Source organism: Ambystoma mexicanum, chromosome 1p, assembly GCF_040938575.1.
Source record: "Ambystoma mexicanum isolate Mex_15411 chromosome 1p, UKY_AmexF1_1, whole genome shotgun sequence".
Classification (NCBI taxonomy): domain Eukaryota; kingdom Metazoa; phylum Chordata; class Amphibia; order Caudata; family Ambystomatidae; genus Ambystoma; species Ambystoma mexicanum.
In genome coordinates this window covers 463,267,364-463,287,104 of record NC_090921.1, presented here as the reverse complement: position 1 = coordinate 463,287,104, position 19,741 = coordinate 463,267,364, and positions in this window count along the sequence as shown.

The window sequence follows — 19,741 nt, the reverse complement described above, 5'->3', positions numbered from 1 at the left end:
GATTCTATGTGATCAGGATCCATGCACTGAGGTTCATCGAGCCTGGGTCGTGGTGGTGGACCCGTGCTTGGCACTGTGAAAGGAGGTCTGGCGCTGAGCCCAGCCGTATGGGGGGGTGCCTTTGTTGGCTGTAGAAGGTCTGAATAACATGCCTGCCTGGGCGACGCCAGTGAAATTAGGATGATCTTGCAGTGGTACATTGCCACCATCTTCAGCACCTTGCATATCACCAAGAATGGAGGGAATGCATAAGCAAACATGTCCCATGACAGCGCAAAGGCGTTTCCCAGGGAGATTGCTTGGTAATTTCAGCTGGCAAACTTTTGACACTTTGTTTTCCTCAGTGGCGAACCGGCCCATCAGTGGGGATGCCCACTGTTTGATTACTCTTGTTACTTGTTTGTCTGCCAACTGCCATTTGTAGCACTGGCATGTCGCTCTGCTGAGCTGACCCGCTGTCTTGTTTTGCTTGCCGGGCAGGTGAAAGTCTTGAAGTGCTATCTGATTCTGGATCACCCAATTCCACAGCGCTTGCACTTCTTTCGAGAGTGTTCGAGAGCAGGTTACTCCTTGGTTCCGTATATAATACAGGGTAGTGGTGTTGTCCGTCAACACCGTCACTAGCTGATCTTCGTGTACCGGCTGGAAAGAGCGTAATGCCTGGACATGGACCTGAGCTCCACCATATTTATGTACATTTGTTCTTTGCTCCACTGGCCCTTGACATACAGGTTTCCTACATGCGCTGCCCATCCTTTTAGGGATGCGTCCATGACTAGGGTTGGCTGGAACGGCCTGCCCTGTAACAGCATCCCTGCTAGAATATGCCGTGGATCATTCAGCCATTGTAACTTTGTCACCAGCTGTTCTGTGACCTCCAGTTTGTCGTTCCACCTAACGGTTGTCTGTGCCCACCGGAGTGTGAGAAACTCTTGCAGTGGCTTCATGTGGAGGGGTTGAGGAGAATGTACAATGACATTGTGCCGAGTAGCTTTATGTATTGCCCGACTGACGAAGCCCTCCTGGTTTGAATGATGTGAGGAGATGTGGGATGGATGCCGCTCTGTCCTTTGATGGGAGGACCCAGCCTTTGCTGGTGTTGAACTGAGCCCCCAAGCAGACCAAGCTGTTGGAGGGCAGTAAGCATGTATTCTTGTAGTTTATGCAGCATCCCAGCCACCTGAACATGGCTGTGGTTTGCTGAATGTCCCATAACGCGTCCTGTCTTGTCTTTCCCATCATCAGCCAATCATCAAGGTATGAACAAATATGCAATTCTTTCCTTCTTAGGTACACAGCTGCTGGGGCCAAGCACTTTATGAATGTCCTTTGTGGTGTGCGATTGGCATGGTGACAAGTGGTAGACACAAATATATAGTTTGAAGAACTGTATTTCAAGAAAGAGGTAGGAATAATTCCTAACTTGCCCTATGCTATCCCCAAGATCAAGACACTTTGGCTGTTCAAAGTTCTGCAATAATTCAGACAAAGTTCTGTAGAGTTCAAAATAAAATTTAGCAAAGTACAGTTCATCTGGGCTCAAAGCTTCACAATAGCCAGTTCACAATATCTGTCTTTAGGATTTGCTTGGGTTTCCCTCTTTGGTTCCTCGAAATTCCATTTCATCAGTTTGACTTTCACTGATTTCCACAAAGTTCACTTTTCAACAGTTCCACAAAATTCACCTCAGATGGGTTTCACAAATTGACTTTCTTTACCAAATTCCAGACAGTCTTTAACAAACACATTGGGGGGATTTTGCTCCCACTTATTTTCACAGTGTAGCTCCCTTTTTCCCCTCACGTTCTCCTTCCTTGGTGGTCTTCCTTACATCGGTCCCTTTGTGTTGTTGCAGATCAGAGACCTTAGATAATGCAAGATTTTTGACTTGCTTCTCTGCACGACCACTCTGATCTGTCCTTTACATCCGTATGTATTTTTTGGTGCCGCTTGCACGTTCCTTCCTTTCTTAGCTTGGTGCCTCTAGCAAGCTTTCTTTCTGTATGTTGTGGTCACTGTCACTCTCTTGCGTCGGGCCGCTTTTACCCTCTTGTCTGTCATCCCTTGAAACACTCCGGTCTCCCTGCGGCAATTCTAGCGTTCCAAGAACTTCTTCTGTAACATGGGTACCAAACCCCTTTGGGTTTTTCTTATTTGTGGGTCCCAGACCACTTTGGCTTTTCCATATTATTTGTCTCAGTAGTGCAAGTCCCACAATGCCCCTTTTTCTAGGGACAATAATGGACTTTTCTCTTACTTTTGTGCATCTTGCAGAAATCTTTCCCTCGCTCCAGCCACCTGCATGCCTCCAAGTTTCTCTTTCTCTTAAAGTCACTGGTCAGCGCTGGCGAATGGTCTTTGGGATGCTTGGGTCAAGGCCAGGGTCTCACCTCCTGCTCCTCTGGGGACTGGCACAAGCCTCAATGGAACGACCATTCTGCTGTACATGGCCAGCAGGTTGCAGTCTGTATTTCTCCGGCTCTTTGGAGAGGCAGCTCCCTAGCCACGCTGAAGCCCCTTACAAACACTGGGACTTGGAACTCTGCTCTTCTCCAGATTCTCCAGGCCTCTTCTGCAGCTTCTTCCTGCTCCATGGCAAACTGGCTTGGGACTGAGAAGGGATCCCATGCTGGACTCAGCCATGCAGCCTTCCCCCTGCTCTCCCAACTGCTTCTCGTTGTGCTCTCAGAAGCCTCCTTTTATACTTAGCTGGTGTGTCAATGGGCTGCAGGTGGTTGGTCAGGGCTGGGTCTGCCTGACCTCCAAACTTCCACTTAGCAAGACCTGCCCTTTCTTTAGCCCTGTACAGAGAGTCAAGTGGAGACAGGTGTGAATAGTCAGTGGTAAATGCCTGTCCCTGCCTGACTCTTAATGGGACTTCTTGATGTTAGTGGGTGGCAGTCTTCCTCTGTTTCTTAAGGTGTTTCCAGCAGGTACTCCGCACTACTCCCGGTTGCCTCTTCATCTTCCCAGTATTAGTCTAAATTGGGCAGGGGGAGATGGAATGGTATTCTAAGTGTCCCATCAAAGCCGAGGAAGGGGTTTCCGAGGCATAATGGGGAGAGGGGAAGATGGTGTGTGCGTGAACATACCCCAATAAGGCTGAGGGAGAGTGGGTTGGTATACAACTCTAAGAAGAACAATACCATGTTTCTCTAAAGGGGTTATCATCCCTCTCCCTAAGACTCCCCCGCCCAAGTGATCCTCCCTCGCACATCCACCCACAGGGTCAGGATCCAAAAATGCCAGCCTTTCCCTGGCCACCTGAGGGTAGGATTGTGGGGGGGGAAACAAGTGAGAACACCCTCAGGTTTCTCGCCAATCTTAGCAGATAATGATCCTGCCCCACTTTCAACCTGAGAAACCTTCTGTGCCCTTTGTGGATTGGCACGTGGAAGGAGACGTCTTTGAGGTGTAGAGAAGCCAGAAGTCACCTTTTTGCACTGCTTGATGACATCTGCTAGAGTCGTCATGTTGAATTTTTGTTTCTTTATTGATTTGTTGATAAGCCAAAAGTCTAAAAGAGGTCACCATGTGCTGTAGGGTTTTCTTTCCACAAAAAACGGGGTATACGTTCCCGTACCTTTTGGTGGTATCTTTTGAATTGCTTGCTTTTTGAGCATTTCGATAACTTCTTGTCTGAGGACACTGAGATGTGCCTGTGGATGACCCTCTGGAGGGAAGAGAGGCAGAGTGCCTTTGAAGTCCAGTGTATGTTCTTTTTGGATGATGTCCAAAACCCATTTGTCTGATTTTATTGCATTCCATTAAGGAAGGTGGTGGTCTTAGATTGCCTGCTGCTTGCTCTTGAGGATGTAGGGAGGCCATCCTGGGCGGTGAATCAGGCATGTTTTTGTTACCTGCCCTTTGTGGAGGGGTGCCAGTGCGCAGTCTTGCTCGTGGCTTGTGTTCCTTGACCTTGTATTGGTAGCATTTCCTATACCCCTGTGTATAGTACAACCGTCGCTGGTATTGTCATCCACCTTGTTGTAATGAGGTAGGTGGTTTTGCTGTGTCGTTATCCACCGTAATTGCAGTCTGTGCAGTCCAGGTTGCACAGTTACAAGCACTGGAAATTGATTGCTTTTACTGGGATAGGTGATTACCTACAAAGAATCATTTCAATTGAATAAATCTCAACTGCCTGCATGTCAGTGCGCCCCACTTGGAACAGAGCTTGGAGCATACTGTGCCGTCCTTGTGGGACTGGTGGGTGAGACAACAGCTTTAGCTAATTATTCCTGTCTAAAAACTATCGCTGGATTTAATTTTTATCCTCTGTGAGCTTTCATCTTTGTTTTTTTTTTAGACATTAATATCGTGCTGTAAATGCCCAAGTACTGTGCACAGCATGATAACCAGGGGCACAAACAAAAGCAGGCAAAACTCGTCTAATCCCGCCTACCCCGCTCTTATGTTTTAGGCAGCAGGGTGGGAAGACCTGCGGTTCCAATGCGCACTAGTAAACAGCTGGCACCGGGTACTGTGAAGGTTACCAGGGCTAGAGCAAACGTGGCAAGCAGTTCCTCCACCATTGTACAACTGGATTCTCAACAGCTGACGTCCAGAAACCTTCAGAGTCTCATAAACAAAAATAATTGGCCTTTTTCTCTCTGTTAATAATGGTCCAACCATTTTGTTAGTAATTGTGATGTGAACAATTTAATGTAATGCCGATGGTTAGTTCTCCATCCACCTCTATTGATAACAACTCGCTATTAAATCTCTGCAGGAGTCTGCAGCAAGAATTACTGGGGGGGGGGTGGGGTGGTCCCTCCCAGGCTATTGGTAATGAAGCATTTCTTCCGGCACCTATTCCAAGCACCACATTTTCAGGGAGCCCAGACTTAGAACGCAATATGACCTCTACTTCAGATGAAACTGACTCCTGCGACTTGTCAACAGAAACAATGTCAAACAGATCTTTTGGTGGAGGATGGCACATCCTTTATGCGGAGTATCAACACAATTACTACTACCATTGATGCCATTGTTGGCTTATGTTCATCGTGGGCACAAGAACAATTGGCTATAAAAAACATTTTATCCTGGGTGGTGGATGTCACATTGGCACACAGTTCGGTGCGGGTACCCCAAGACAAACAGCGATGAGGAAAATGTACAATATCAAGAGGTGCACGAGTCTGATAACTTTTCATTTTCTCCGCCCCCTTTTGATTATCCTGCAATTAGATCTAATGAGAACAATGGCTTTAATATGGTGGTGGCATTAATGGCGTCCACAGGTCAAACGACTGCAGAAACTCCTCACGCTTGATCTAATCAAAATAAGGTGCAGATTAAAAGGAAAAAAACAGGTCTTAGCGAAAAAAAAAAGACCTCAGTTGCCTGTAAATGCATCAAAACCTAGAAATAATGCAGTGGCATTAGCAACAATCAACGATTCAGATATTATGTGTGGACTGTCAAGATTGCTTCACTTTGAAGGCTATAAATGCTGTTGAAAGTACCCTGAATTCTCTTCTGCCATTTGCTTCCCACTCAACAGGCACCCTGGACAAATGGTTGCTACCTGTGAACACGATCAGTGTTGAAGTGATTGCCCAGTGAACATTTCCACCGTTTGCTATACCCCTACGACTGCACCATCTGAAGAAGCTATGTCTTCTCGCTTGACCAATTCAGGAGCTTTTGAGGTTTGTGAGACAGCACCTGCCCTTACGGAAAATACTTCTGCTAAACCCATGTCAAGCGATAAATTCCTCATTAGTTGTATGGATCCTTTAAGGCTCTCCACACATCTAGTTTTGCTTTGTTAAATAAATGCACATAATGGAAACCACACCTACTAACGAGAGCCCGTTTATAAATCAATCTCATTTGCTATGCTTATTGCATCAAAAACCGGAAATAAGAATTAAATCATATAACGACAGATAGTATCGCACTTCCCTACTAGGATAGTTGTACTAACTGGGTCATTGTGACTTTTGCTTCAGCCGTCATCATTGATCGAATATGTCTTTGTTCAATGTCAATACTAAAGTTGTGTTGTGAGATACAGTGACCCCAATCGAAGCAGAGACTTAAACCATCATTTAAACCACTCTACATTGGCGCTGGGGAAAAAAACGAACGCAAATTGGCAGTCTCATACTGTTCTCCCTACCATAAACGATGCAAATCAAAACTTGTTTACAATGGTCCTTAAGGGAGGGTCAACGTATCCAGAACGTATCCATTGGGCACCGGCTTTCAGTTCTGGTTCCCACCACTAACCATTATCCACTCCACGTCCCTTGTAACTTTCTACTTGGAACTCACGTGGCTATCAATCCTTCACTAAACAACCTGTAGCCAACAATATATTACGATCGGCTTACTTTTTTTTTTAAAGAGGAAACCTGGATTATGCAAGATTCGATCCTTGACCTTGATGGCTATCATATAGACAATTGGTAGGCCTTAAAAAAAACGAGGGGCGACCTACGGGTGGGGTTTGCATGGGAGCAAAAGACCATTTATTAACTATGATAGGATATAACGCGCTTAATACCCAGAGGGTTCTAAACGCCGACCCAGGGATCTAACCTGTTTTGCTCCGTGTCGTGTTGCTTCCAAGGCAAGCACATTGCCGCTGAGCTATCCTCATCATGACTTTGTATTGTGAGAAGTCAGCTTCCTACTCTCTATGTTAAAACTTTGGCCATCACCCTTCATGATCCCTCGGCTAGCGTTCGCATGCTAGAGCTCTTGGAAAGTACGCGCAGGATCCTGAAGGATTAGCATGTCCACGCTCCTGGTGGGGAGTCAATATTAGCTGATGACTTCAATGAGCATTGCATTCGCGTGGACGATGCTATTCAAGATGAGGTCCCTAGTGAATTTACTAATCTTAACAATGCTAAGGTTGCTACTAACCAGAAGAAGTTGTTGAATAAGGGAAGGTTATGGTCATATATGTTATCTTATCACTTTCTGCCATTGACACCTACTGGATGTGCGTCCTTATGATCCGTGACCATGTGGAGAAGTGGCAAGAGCACCTCTGGCCCAGACTGCATATTTGCTTCAAATATATACCTTCCCGGGTGTCAGATTATAAATCACTGAGTGACCATGCATTATTAAAAGTCACTTCTCCCCTATAAAATATTGCCCCGGGTGGTGCACGCAATAAGATGCCAAGCAATCTGCAGGGGAACCACATAGTATGGTCAACCGTTGATGGGGAGTAAATTCATATATTGCTAACAGTGTGCTTTCTCTTTTCGACATGTTGCACTGGAATTGCTGAGATTTAGGATTATTATTAAAAAAACACATTTTCTAGTAGACAACTGTGAGAAGGGGCCCGGAGTGGAGGGGGTGCCGGGAGGGGTAGCGGGACTCCGCGGGATCGCAGCATGGGGCCGCGATCCAGAGAACGCAGCCCCGTCCCGCTCGCTATCCCCGGGACTCTACGGGATCGCGGCAACGAGCCGCGACATGAAAGGAGCGGCCCCCTCCCGTCCAGCCTTACCTGAACCCGCCAAGGGTAACGCCGCCGCGGCCTGCAGCCCGGGAGACAGGTCGGTGACGGCGAACCCGCGGGAGGCACGGGCGGTCGCGGGGAGCCGGCCCACACGGCCCGCCGAGCATCTCTCCCCACCAGGAAGGGAGAGAAGGGAGAGACGGCTTGCTCGGCGGGGCGGGCCGCTCTGGGGCGGCCACGGAGACAGACACACATGGCGGGAGGGAGAGACTTCGAAGGGGGGGAGGGACTCGCAGGATGGAGTGGCCTGGGAGCGGGACTCTTCGGGCAGGCAGCAGAAGCAGCCACTCTGGGAAACCACTGCAGCCTTTAAAGGAGGCGGGACATGGCAATACCAGCCAATGAAAAGGCTGATTGACAGGGAGGCTTTCCATTGGGGGGGAAGCAAGTCACTCACATCATATAAAAGCCCGGGAACTAATCCAGCGTTTGTTGTTGATTTTCCTAGTCATACGAAGAGGACGAGGAGAGAAGGAACAACTGGTGGGCCTATCCGGACAACAAGGAGATTTAGGAGGGCTTAAATCCTATACCTGGAAGACTGCCTAAGAGTGGAGTAACTCTCAAGGAGTTCATGGACTATATTTTCATTAGTTTAAAATCATATGAATAAAGTATAATTTCAGCAACCCAACCCTGGTCCGGGTCTTGATTTCTACATTGGCGACGAAGGTGGGATCAGCGACAACGCGATGGATACCCTAATTAAAACCCTGACGGATGGCCAACAGCAGCTGCAGATGCAGTAACCAGCACGAGGAACCAACCCATGGTACCGTCCGCCCTGCTCCAGAAGTATAAGGAGGGAGAGGATCCAGCCTTTTTCTTCACAAGTTTTGAGAGGATTGCAAGAAATGCGCAATGGCCGCCTGAACGCTGGGGACAGTATGTGGCTCCCTTGTTATCTGGGCTAATGCAGGGTGCATATCAGGCTGTGAACCCCAATGGTATCACTCCATATGGGGAAATTAAAGCAGCTGTACTGGACCGTCTAGGCCTGGATGAGGAGGCCTATCGCCTTCAGCTAAGGGACTCCAAGTTAAAAAACGGGGAGAGTCCCAGGCAGTTATATTACCGCATTAAAGACCTGGCGGAGAAGTGGATGCAATCCCCTACCCCAGCCAACCAACCCCTCCTAGATAAAATAATCCTGGAACAGTTCATAGAAGCCTTGCCGAGCCCTATGCAAAGATGGGTTAGGCAACACCACAGGCCTACATTGGCGGAAGCCGTGGACATTGCATCGGCTTATCAAAAGGCCGGGTACAGTCGCTTCCCCTCAACCAGTATACCAGGAAGGATGACGTCGCCGAACTTTGAACATCAGATACAAAAAGGCCCAAAAGTGGCACATACCAGATGGAGGCAACCGGAGGAGGTCTTCAGGAAACTAGAAGAAAGGAAGACTGGATACGAGGAGAGACAGCCACCCGTAATCCCGGGAGTTCGACAACCCCAGTGCTTTGAGTGTGGTGAATGGGGTCACATTGCCCGGTTTTGCCCCAGAAGAAAGACCACAGAACCTATGGAAATCGGCCACATGAAGCCACACCCGGAAGTACGTAACCCTGGTCCCTACATCGTGGATATAAGAGTGGATGGACGACCGACCCGGGCGCTGCTGGATAGCGGAAGTCGACAAACAGCCATATCTCCCACCGTGAGTAATAACCCTAATTTACCTAACCTTTCTGTACCAATAAATTGTATACATGGGGACATTAAAACATACCCGATGAGAGAGGTACAGATAGAGATGAACCACGAAACCACTCAATTAAAGGCTGCCGTCCTTCCTACTCTACCCACCCCAGTGGTCCTGGGAACTGACCTACCCCACTTTAGTAAAGCACTGGATGAAGAAAGAGCAAAGAGCAACAGACCCTCGAACATAGGTGACTCTAGAAACCCCCCCGGACATAAAAGACGGAACAGGCTAGAGTGGTGCCAAGCCAGTTATATGACCCGACCCATTAACTGGCAACCCGAGGATCATGAGGACTCCCTGAGGGGGGAAACCCTAACTGATCCCACCCTTCGGGTAGCCCGTGAGAGAGCGGCCAATGAGAAAGATCCAGACGTAACAAAAGGACCTGGCTTCCTGTTCCGTCATGGACTATTGTACAGAAAATATAAGGCGGACGATGGGACTGTAAGGGAACAATTGATATTACCAAAACCCCATAGAATGGTCATAATGCAACTGGCACACAACCACCCCTGCGGCGGACATATGGCCTCCCTGAAAACGCAGCAGAACATACTGAGACGGTTCTACTGGCCAGGCATATACGGTGAAGTATCCCAGTTCTGTAAGGCGTGTCCCACTTGCCAGCTAACAAGTGGCGTCTTACCAGCAAAAGCCCCTTTGCAGAAAATGCCCCTTATTAACGTTCCTTTCCAGCGGATAGGCATGGACATCGTTGGACCTATAGAACCCGCATCCCGTGGATATAAGTATCTACTAGTCATTGTTGACTATGCTACGCGGTATCCAGAGGCTTTTCCCTTGAAGGGAACATCAGCCCGACAACTATGCGACCAGCTCATTCCCTTCTTCGCAAGAGTGGGCTTACCCTCGGAAGTTATCACAGACCAAGGGACCAATTTTATGTCCACCTTACTTCGGCAGGTATGCGAAAGACTGCAGATACATCAGTTACGCACCTCGGTATACCATCCCCAGACCGATGGCCTTGTCGAAAGGTATAACAAAACGATCAAGAAAATGATACGGAGAGTGACCGGGTCCGATGGGAAGAACTGGGACCGTATATTACCCTTGGTCTTGATGGTATTACGCGACACCCCACAGTCGTCAACCGGTTTTTCTCCATTCGAGCTCCTTTTCGGAAGACAACCCCGAACCATCTTGGACCTGGTAAAAGAAGAATGGGAGACTTCGGATGAGATTTCTTTAACAGAGTACACCGAAGAGTTGAAGGAACATTTGACAGCACTCCGCTCGATGGCCGAGACGAATCTGGGACACGCACAGACAAACCAGGAGAAAAACTATAACAAAGGAAGTCGGATGAGAACTTTCCAAATAGGAGACCAAGTACTAATCCTACTACCCACCAGTACTAACAAGCTATTGGCCAGATGGAGAGGCCCTTATGAGGTTAAAGAGGTACTTAGCCCTGTGACGTATCGGATCCACCAACCCGATCGTGCCACACCAGACAAGGTATACCATGTGAACCTGCTAAAAGCATGGAACGCGCCTGTATTGGTAGCCACAATGGACGCTGGTGAGGATACCTCAGAACAAAACGTGAATCATGAACATGGCAAGCTAGAAGACGTGCAATGGGGAACCATCTTGACTCCTTCCATGAGGTCAGAACTTTTGACCAGGCTGTCTCCCTTTGGAGAAGCGTTCTCGGCCTTAGCAGGGAGGACCTATTTAAATCGAACACGAGATCAAAACCGATCCCGGACAGATTGTTAGACTAAGACCCTATCGTATTCCAGAAGCACGAAGGATGGTTATCCGAAACGAAGTAGAAGAGATGCTCCGTATGGACATAATTGAACCCTCAACCAGCCCGTGGTCATCCCCGATAGTGTTGGTACCAAAGCCCGATGGTACTGTTAGATTTTGTATGGACTACCGACAATTAAATACGATCTCTAATTATGAAGCCTATCCTATGCCACGAATGGACGAGCTGTTGGAAAGGCTAGGATCCGCCAACTTCCTAAGCACGCTTGACCTAACTAAGGGTTATTGGCAGATTCCCTTGAAATCCACGGACCGGGAAAAGACTGCCTTTACCACTCCCCAAGGTCTATACCAATTCAAGGTTTTGCCATTCGGGCTACACGGTGCACCAGCCACCTTCCAGAGACTAATGGATGTCATACTACGTCCCCATGAGAGTTATGCTGCGGCTTACTTAGACGACATTGTCGTGTATAGCACGACCTGGACAGAACATGTACGCCACTTGGAACAGGTGGTGTCTGAGTTGTTTAAGGCAGGCCTACACATTAATCCGAAGAAAACAGTGATAGGGGCACACGAGACAAAATATCTGGGACACTTGGTAGGCGGAGGCACGATACGACCGCAATTCTCGAAAATCCAGGCCATCCACGAGATACCTACTCCATCCACGAAGAAACAGATCCGTGCCTTTTTGGGTTTCATAGGCTACTACCGTAGATTTATCCCAGATTTCTCCTCGGTGGCAGCTCCACTAACTGACGCTTTAAGGAACAAAGGGTCTCCCGATTTGACCAAAAACACTGCTGCTTTGGAAGCCATCGATATCCTGAAGCAGAGGATCACCTCAAATCCAATACTTCGGTGCCCCGACTTCCATAGACAATTTTTTCTTCAGATGGACGCGTCAAATCAGGGGCTGGGAGCGGTTCTTTCACAGGAACATGGGGGCGAACTTCAGCCCATCTGTTTCGTGAGCAGGAAGCTCGTACCTCACGAGGAGGCCTATTCCACTATTGAGAAGGAGTGTTTGGCCATCAAATGGGCGGTAGAGACCCTCAGGTATTATCTCTTGGGTCGCTGCTTTACGTTGTATACTGACCATGCCCCCTTACAGTGGCTCGCAAGGCATAAAGATACCAACCAGCGGGTACTCAGATGGTTCCTGTCTCTTCAACCGTTCGATTTCGTTACCTTACACAGACCTGCGGGTTTCCAGCTGGTGGCCGACTATCTGTCCCGGAATCCTCCCTTGCCCGATCGGCCAGGGTTTGTGATGGGGAGATGTGAGAAGGGGCCCGGAGTGGAGGGGGTGCCGGGAGGGGTAGCGGGACTCCGCGGGATCGCGGCATGGGGCCGCGATCCAGAGAACGCAGCCCCGTCCCGCTCGCTATCCCCGGGACTCTACGGGATCGCGGCAACGAGCCGCGACATGAAAGGAGCGGCCCCCTCCCGTCCAGCCTTACCTGAACCCGCCAAGGGTAACGCCGCCGCGGCCTGTAGCCCGGGAGACAGGTCGGTGACGGCGAACCCGCGGGAGGCACGGGCGGTCGCGGGGAGCCGGCCCACACGGCCCGCCGAGCATCTCTCCCCACCAGGAAGGGAGAGAAGGGAGAGACGGCTTGCTCGGCGGGGCGGGCCGCTCTGGGGCGGCCACGGAGACAGACACACATGGCGGGAGGGAGAGACTTCGAAGGGGGGGAGGGACTCGCAGGATGGAGTGGCCTGGGAGCGGGACTCTTCGGGCAGGCAGCAGAAGCAGCCACTCTGGGAAACCACGGCAGCCTTTAAAGGAGGCGGGACATGGCAATACCAGCCAATGAAAAGGCTGATTGACAGGGAGGCTTTCCATTGGGGGGGAAGCAAGTCACTCACATCATATAAAAGCTCGGGAACTAATCCAGCGTTTGTTGTTGATTTTCCTAGTCATACGAAGAGGACGAGGAGAGAAGGAACAACTGGTGGGCCTATCCGGACAACAAGGAGATTTAGGAGGGCTTAAATCCTATACCTGGAAGACTGCCTAAGAGTGGAGTAACTCTCAAGGAGTTCATGGACTATATTTTCATTAGTTTAAAATCATATGAATAAAGTATAATGTCAGCAACCCAACCCTGGTCCGGGTCTTGATTTCTACAACAACACATGAACGAACAAGGTGAAAGGCACTCGACCCTTTTTGATTTTGCTATTCATACTGAGAAAAAACAATTCCGTAAGGCTATATGTGCGATTAAGCTCTCCAAATCCTTTAAAATAGCTGGAAAGAATATCAATATAGGCATACTGCGTACTAGATCTAAGCGCTGGTTGTGGGACTACAACAATAGGGGTTTGGCGAACTGGGAAATTATATGTATCCTGTTAAAATCACATGAATCAAAAACATTTTGGCATATTTATCAGACGCAATTAATCATAACAAAATCCCTGGGAGATTAGATGCAGAGCTGAGAATATATGTCTGAACATATTTGTAACCTCTTTTGGGATGACACCCTAAAGGTACAAGATCACCTTGAAGCGAAACGCATAAAACTGGATGCCCAAATCAATTTTGACATACATGTTATTTATAACATTATACTTAAACCTAAGACTTCTAGAGCTCCGGGTGCCCGACGGACTGGCCAATATTGTTATTAAGAGAAACCTGAGTTAATGGGCAGAGTTATTATTTCTACTCTTTCTCGCATAATGGCTGCAGGTAATATTCCTGACATTTGGTGCCAGTTGAAACGCATCCCTGTGCATTAAAGGGGTAGTACCACAGACCCCTCGAAGTTCCACCCGCTGGCTATGCTAGACTCCAGCAGTAACATCTTTGTCTCCATCTTGTTAAACTAGCTAAATAGATGGACTAAGTCTAAGAAATTACTTAATTGCCAGCAGACGGGATTTAGAAGATGTAGTACAATTCATAGCATTTGGGCTCTCCAGCTTTTCACTGCCTAGATATACACTTGTGTATAGGCGCGTTACAAATGCCATATCATATCCCGACAGTTGAATCGGTGCATGTATCTGTGTTTGATAGATTATTCATCTGCCTTTGCCTACGTTCCTTGACCCCCGACTGTGGAATAAATTTGAGAAATGGGGAGTTGATCCAATTACCCCGTTTACATTAAATTGTTATACTCCAACACGTGTGTATCCATTAGAATGTGGCAGGGCGGCATTCTCCCTGAATATATTAACACCAACACAGGGCTGAAGCAGGGCTGCGTGCTTGTTCCTGTTCATTACAACCTATATGTATCTGATTTGAATGAATACCTTAGTGAATGTCATAATTACGCCCTAAATTAGCTGACAGTCCGGTGTGGTCGTCATACGCAGATGATACAGTCTTGATTGTCCAAACCCCCTTAGGGCTGCAGAGAACGATTGACACTATAATTATTCGATAAGTAATGGAATAAAGGTCAATCATAGCAAGATAAAAGTCATGACACAGGGCAGAAGTAAGCATGTTGGTTACCATTTATATGGCATATTGGTGGGAAAACCCTTGAGGTGGTAGATTCATACATATACCTCGGGCACCCCATTAGATCTTACCCTTTAACATCTTTCTTTAAAGATACGCTGAATCCTAAAGTTATGGGGAGATGACAGGAAATTAAAAACGTTATCAATAGAAAATGTGGTGGGTCAATTGAAGGCCTGATTGAGGTTTGTTTGTTTAGTATTTATTGTGTGCGCCAGACCCAAAAGGTATCACGGCGCAAGAAAGTAAAAAAATTGTACAGCTTAAAGCAAGGGTTACATGGTTACAAGGAATCAACAAGGCATGCGATTAACAGACTAAACAATTTAACAATTAACAATATGGTAATAATAATTATATACAGGATCGGTATTTATGTACAATCAAGGTCAAGTTTGTCAAATCATTTGTCATCCATATCTGTTAGCCATTTGATCAAGTTTTGCCTAAATTTGGTGAACAATTGTTCCATTCTCAGAGTGGTACGGAGCTCATTCCACAGTTGGGGTGCTTTGACTGGGAAGCTGCAGCCTCCAATAGTGGAGAGTTTTAATGGGGGTACCTGGAGACGATTGGTGTTTGCTAGTCTCGTCTGTCTGGTGGATGTTGTTCTAGAGAAACAATCTGCTAAGTATTGTGGGGCTTTGTTGTTTAGACATTTGTAGGAGGTAAGGGAAGCAGTCTTAAGTCTGATTTTCTCAAAAGTGGATAGCCATTTGTGCTTCCTTCTTGTCTCAGAGATATGTTCTCTCATAAATGTTCAGTGTGGCTCTAGGAGCATTGTTTTGCTCTATCTGTATTTTGTTCATGGTGGATTTGGTCGCTCCAATGTAGAGGGCATTGCAGTAATCTAGTTTGGATATGATCAGAGCTCTGGCTAATGTCGTGTAACTGTTTGGGGATAGGAATTGTTTGCCTGCTCTGATTAGTTTGCATGTATATGCTGTGGAGGAGGCTAGAGTGTTAACCTGTTTGGTAAATGATAAGGTGGAGTCTAAGAAGATACCTAGCCTTTTAACTTCCTTGGCGACTTGTATAAGGTTCTCATCAATAATGAAGGATGAATAGTTTGCCCCCAGTCTGTTGAGAAGGGGTGTAGTACCCAGGATGAGTAGCTCTGTTTTGTCATCGTTCAGGCAGAGGCCATGGGTGGCCATCCATGCCTGAACGATGCTATAGATTCTGTTCACCATTGCTAGGTCCTTGCTGTAGTCCCCGGAGAGTGGGAGGAGGATCTGGGTATCATCTGCATAATTAGTGTAGGTTATACCCATATGGTCCAAGTCGTCATACAAAGGCTTGCTGAAAATATGATATAGTGTTGGTGAAACACAAGAGCCCTGGGGCACACCGCAGGCGATCAGAATGGGGTCCGCGGCTGCCGATGGTGAAAAAACTCTCATAGTACGGTCACTCAGGAATGATTGTATCCACGCTATTGCCTCACTGGAGAAGTGGGCAGCTAAACCCAGGTGGCTGCATAAGACTTTGTGATCCACTAGGTCAAATGCCGCCGATAATCTAGTAGGAAGAGTAATGCAGGTTTCCCATTGTCTCTTAATTTGTCTATTTGTGTTTTAAGATCAATAAGAGCGGTTTCAGTGCCATGTAAGGGACGGAAGCCGGATTGACAAGAGCCTAATAGTTGGTTAAGTTCAAGGAAATTCTAGATTTGGATATATGCCACCTTATCTAGAATCTTCAGCAAGAATGGTACGGTTGTAATCAGTCTGTAATTAGTGGGTATAGCCGGGTCCAAGGTTTGCTTCTTAAGGAGTGGGAGTACCCAGGATTCTTTAAGGTTGCTAGAAATGGTGCCGGTAGTGAAGGAAGCATTCATTAGTTTAATGATAAATGGTGCTAGTTCCCTGGCGGCGTCTTTGATCAGTTGTGCTGATATACAAATATACAAAATAGATATATACAAAAGGCGTTATCCCTGTATTATGTACGGATTGGAAACTCTGCCGGCAGAACATACTACCTGGTTGGATTGGTTAGAACGAAAAATATTACGATCATTACTTGGTCTTCCTAAATCGGTCTCTGTGGGGGCACTATGTGTAGAATTGGGGCTATCATCACTAACCTCAATATGGAAGGTGGCATGTTGTAAACTTCTCATCAAGCTTATGTATAATAAGGATGACAAGTAACTTTATTAGCCTTGATTGCTAAACATGCTCATAATAAGCAGGATAATCTGGCACATCTAAACTTGGTCAACACGGTGTCTTCGCATTTGTTTGACATTGAAGCACAATTGCCCAAAGTGAACGCGGTTGCTCCCTTCATTGTTAACATTAAAGACCAGAACCTCAAACTGGGACCTATTGCAATTAATTAGCAAGCAGGAAACTATTCCGCTCTTGGCCATGCTCCCAGTATGCCTTGGAGCTATTTATTGAAATATTGTAATATTCCACTGAGACATTTCATTACATACGTACGGCTTAATATTCTGCTGGTGTATATGGTCAGGAAAACCTTGTGTTCTAAGGTGTTGCCATACATGTAAAACTAGTATTTAAACCTCATGGCATATATTAACAGGGCGCCCTGGCCTTAAGGAATTATATTTCAAGGGTTATTGTGATTCTGCTGAACATGAACTAGAATTTAATCAGATCAATTTTGGTCTGCCATATCCTCAGAGAATTCCATCGTAATCATGGCAGTGGCATATAAGGTGGACACTGGTTTTGCAGAAAATGAAGCATTCCGCTGCCCTGTGATGCTAGCTCAAATTTGCATTGTGTTGAAACTTTTATTTTTATGCACATACCACATTGAATACTTTTAATGTGAATTGCAATGTGTTAACTAATGCTTTATGATTTCTTTTCTTTTGTATCATTCTTTGAATGTATGCTGCCTTTTATCTTTGTAATGTGATCTTTTTATAATAATTAGTGTAAAAGGCTACTTCTAGCTATATTGAAATATAAAAAATAAAATTGTCTTTAAGACGTCCTCGATCTTAGGACCAAAAGAGTTGGTCGCCTTCGAATGGCACGTTGACTACTTTATTATGTACTCCGATCTAAAATCAGTACATTTTAGCCAGGCCTGCCTTCGTTAAGACTGTGCCATTGCCAATCTGTTTGAAGCCAGCCTCTGCAATTTTGACCGCCATATTGATGGCATGGTTAGGTCCCTCTTTGCCCTCATGAAGAATTGCAAGAGCTTCCTTGCGCTTGTCCTCTCTCTGGGAGATGATCCAGTATTGGCGCTATGCGGTGCCTCATCTCCCGATCGTTCCTGGTCATGATCGCCAGGGAGTTAGCAGCTTTTACAGTGGTGGCTACTGTTGCCAATATTTTCCTTACAAAGGCGTCCATCTTTCAGTTGTCGTTATCTGGAGGGACAGAGCCCTTGCCACACTGAGTTGGATTTTGGAAAATTGTCGGGTGCCCTATATTCTTTCTCTAATCTCCCTTTGAGAGCTGGCTCTGAGATAGGCCTTTTCAGCAGTATCAGCCCCTCCTCCCAAATGTGATCCTGGATGGGCATAGATATTACCGATTTATGCCTTTCAAGTCAAACAGAAATAAATCTTTCTTTTGTTCAGATAGTACCAGACAAACTCCAAGCAGGTTTTTAGGATAATGGTATGGAATGAACCCACCTCATCCGGTGGCGATGGTATGGATGGGTCCCTGAGACTTGGGTTATCTGGAACATCTGCATCCTGTGCCCAGTCGTTGCATGGCAGTGAATGAGTGGTGGAGAGTGTGCCCACATCCCCAGCCGTGGTGTTCAGTTCTCCTTCACCCCTGTTCCATAACTGGGGAGTCAGGTTGTCTGACCGGTGATTGTTGCTGCGAGGTGGGAGGCATGATAATGCTAATGGCTGCCACCCCATAGATGGTTCTGGGACCAGAGAGCCTTTCCTTCTGGGAGACCTTGATTGTCGCCCTTGGGGGTCCAATGGGAACCAAGATCTTACCTGTGAGGGCCTGGCGTGTTTGTGTGGAGAACGTGATCTGCCACTATGTGAGGCCTCTTGAGAGGTAGTCTTCATTCCCTGTTCTAACGGGCGTTGCCTGTACCAGTCGGGTGCTTCATACGATGGACCTAGTACTTCCCTTGCTGCATGCTGAGCTTTTGACTGCCTCTCGTCCAGCTGGCTTACTTGTGTCTGCAGTGATGCTAGTACCTGCAAGGATAGCAGTATGTGAGTGTTAGGCTCTCTAGGTGGAGAGGCCATAGACAGTGGCCTTGGAGGTGGCAGTGATTTCCTTGGAGGAGGTGATCTTGGTGGTGACAGAGGCTCTGAATAGTCGTTGTAATAAACTCTCCTCGTGCTATGAATGCATATGATGTTTCAATATTTGTTCGGCCAAACTGGACCATAATGGAGACAGGGACGGGCTTCTCCCCTGCTGAGGAAGTGATGCCAACGGAATCTTAATTACTATTGGTTGCCAAGTGGGTATTGGCAACCCTTCTTGAGTCTGTGTAGGCTGGAATGCAACTTTTTCCGGCTTCTGTTCCATTCCATTGTGCTCTAGTGATGTGCCGGTTGACAGTGGGCTTGCAGGCTTTACTGGAGGTTTGGCCGTCGTGGGCAATGTACCCTTTGTCTTCACCAGTGGTTTTTCTGCATTCTTGGCTCCTCCTGTGGACGGAGCCTTGGGCTTGCCTGCGGCAGATGTTGATGACCTTGCTGATGGTGTAGCTACCTGTGGTTCTGTCGGCAGTGTGAGTGCCAACGAGACAGGCATTGAGGTTTTCGACAACAGAGCAGGTGTTGACAGTTACAATCGATGGTCTCCTTGTTGGATCAGGTGTCAACGGTCTTGTCCTTGTCGATGAGAGGGCTGTCATCGACGGCTTCGGTGTTCAGAGTCACATGGTCGCCACCATGGACGGAGGCCTTTCTTTCGTCGACAGTGGCCTGGTGCCTGATGAAAAAGGCTTAGGAAGCAAATGCATCTTCAACGTGGCACCACCAATGTTCCCTCTAATTATTTTTCCCTTAGTGCGGAAATGCTTAGCTTTTGTGCGCAACTTATTTTCCATGTGCGCAACAAAATTACGAGCTAAGCTACTTTGTGCTCATGCGATCTTGGTGAGCTACCATCTCCAAAGAGGTTGGAACAGAATTTCTCCTTCCCAACTACTGCAATTGTTTACAAGTCAGTGTAAAAGGTGCATCTTGAAACACTTTTCCCCCAACATATAGGCTTAAAAATCAAATATTTCATGTGGTTATAAGGAGAGCTCATGAACCAGTCCAAAACTTCAACATATGCCATAGTTTCTTACCAAAATTACTGACGTGCAGAGAAACCAAATG